The 2,684-nt window shown below is 43.1% G+C and overlaps 1 pseudogene; it reads left to right on the top strand.

Annotated features, from left to right (window-relative positions):
• The first annotated feature begins 973 nt into the window (after window positions 1-973).
• Window positions 974-1,965, top strand: LOC102980575 (60S acidic ribosomal protein P0-like; annotated as a pseudogene).
• Window positions 1,966-2,684: the final 719 nt, after the last annotated feature.

A 2,684-nucleotide genomic window follows, 5' to 3' on the forward strand; every position in this document is an offset into this window, starting at 1 on the left:
TTTTCCCAGATCTTCCCATGGTTTCTCATCATTCAGGTCTTACCTCCAATGGCACCTTTACTTGGAGATGCCTGTCCTGAGCACTCCCTGGAGGTAGCTGTTTCTCACCATTACCAGTCCCAGATCAGTGTCTTCTCCAGGCTCCTGGTTCAAGCAGCCATTGCTCACCTCACTCCCCCAGTAGACTAGAAGCTGCACAAGGGTAGCTTTCTCTACCCCAGTGTGTGAAATGTGTCTGGCATACAGCATGTGCTCAATAATATTTGGAATGAATGAATGAATGAATGAATTTATGTAAGGTTTATGGCATATTGAGGTTTCTGATAATGTTCTGCAGGTCAAATTTGTTAAATTAGCAGCACTCTTAAACAGTATTAGCTCCTATGCAGGGGGCCCCACCCTTATAAGTGGCTTCTCTTCTCAAAGACCACTTCTAGATCAGTTGCTTAAGACTCAGAATGAATTTTCCCACGGAGCCACTGCTCTCAAGGTGGTTCTTGGGCAACTGTCATAGTCTCGTTACCGAGAATGTACAGAATTATCACTGACAACAGTCTTGAGCCACAAGTCCTGACCTGAGTCCAGGTCACTGAGTTTGAGTTGTTTCAGGGCCAAAGAAGCAGCTCTGAGGCCTGAACCCAAGTTCCCATGGCCCTTAACTTAATCAGGTTTTAAGGCTCTCTGAGCTTCAGAAGAAATAAAGACATGGAGAGAGGGGAACTGGGGGCTGGTTGGAGGTCTGGGGCTGAATGAGTAGCAGGGGAGATGGTTGCCAGCATCAGAGGAATAAAGAGCAGGGGCAATCTTGCAGAGGTTTGGGCCGAATTGGAATTCTGGTTGCTCCCCTGCTGGGGATGGTAATGGGACAGGGTGCCAGAGGAGGGCCATGGGGACACTATGGGCCTGTTGGCAGGAGAAGGCTGCAGGGAGGGCCAGCATCAGGAGAGAGAGGGCGCCACAATTATGAACAGTCATGTCTTCAGCATTTTCCAGGTATTTTGCATATGCTACTTCATTTAATTCTAAAAGCAATGGTTTTAGACAGTTGTATTTTCATCCATTTTGCCAACAAGAAAGCTGGAGATCAGAGAAGTTAAGTAACACACCCAAAGTTGCCAGTCAATGATAGACCTGGATTTGAAACCAGATCCCTTAGGACTGCAAATGTACTCATAACCATTTCGTGACTCACTCTCTCCTGTTAAAAGAGTAGGGTGGATAGAATTAGAGGCAAAAAACAGCAGTATAGCAAAGCTTTATTGATTTGGGAGCCGGTTAGATGTGTCCTGTTCTTTCAATTTTATGATTGTTGTCTCTTGGGTTGACTTTTTTCCTCCAGTTTTATTAAGGTATAATTGACAAAAATTGTGTATATTTAAGGTGTACCATGTGATAATTTGATATATGTATAAATCATTAAATGATTACCACAGTCAAGCTAATTAATACATCCATCACCTTATCCATCACCATTTGTATGTGTATATGTGTGTTGTGAGAACACTGAAGATCTACTTTCTTAGCAATTTCAAGTGTACAATACAGTTTTATTAACTATAGTCATCATCCTGTACATTAGATCCTCAGAACTTATTCATGTTAAAACAGAAAGTTTTGACATCACAGAGGAAACTCTGCATTCTCGCTTCCTGGAGGGTGTCCACAATGTTGCCAGCATATGTCTGCAGATTGGTTACCCAACTGTTGCATCTGTACCCCATTCTATCATCAGTGGGTACAAGAAGGGTCCTGGCTTTGTCTGTGGAGACTGATTACACCTTCCCACTTGCTGAGAAGGTCAAGGCCTTCTTGGCTGATCCATCTGCATTTGTGGCTGCTGCCGCCGTGGCAGCTGCCAGCACTGCTGCTGCCGCTGCCGCTGCCGCTGCCGCAGCCCCAGCCAAGGTTGAAGCAAAGGAAGTCGGAGGAGTCGACGAGGATATGCGATTTGGTCTCTTTGACTAATCGCCAAAAAGCAGCAACTCAGCCGGCTTTATTTGTGAAACAAGAAAATAAAGGCTTACTTCTCTTAAAAACAAACAAAACAAACAGAAAGTTTGTACCCTTAGACCCACGTCTCCCTAATTCCTCCACCCCTCAGTCCTTGGCAACCACAGTTCTACTTTCTGCTTCTACGAGTTCTACTTTTTCAGATTTCACATATAAGTGAGATTGTCTTTCTGTGTCTGGTTTATTTTATGTAGCATAATGTCCTCCAACTTCATCTATGTAGTTGCAAATGGCAGAATTTCCTTCTTTTTATGGCTAAATAATATTTCAGTGTGTGTGTGTGTGTGTGTGTGTGTGTGTGTGTGTGTATGTGTGTGTGTGTGTATATATATATATATAATATAAAACGTATATTTTTTTAATCTCTTCATCCATTGACAGACACTCAGGTGTGTCCATATCTTGGCTGTTGTGAATAATGCTGCAATGAACATGGGAACGCAGATATCTTTGAGATACTGATTTCATTTCCTTTGGCTATATACCCAAAGTGTGATTGCTGGATCATATGGTAGTTTTATTTTTAATTTTTTGAGGAACCTCCCTTACTGTTTTCTATAAGTGGCCTGTAGCAGTTTGCATTCCCACCGACAGTGTACATGTGTTCTGTTTTCTCCAAACCCCCCACCAACACTTGTTCTCTCTTGCCTTTTTGATAAAAGCCTCCTGGGTAG

This window comes from Physeter macrocephalus, chromosome 5, assembly GCF_002837175.3.
Source record: "Physeter macrocephalus isolate SW-GA chromosome 5, ASM283717v5, whole genome shotgun sequence".
NCBI classification, from domain to species: domain Eukaryota; kingdom Metazoa; phylum Chordata; class Mammalia; order Artiodactyla; family Physeteridae; genus Physeter; species Physeter macrocephalus.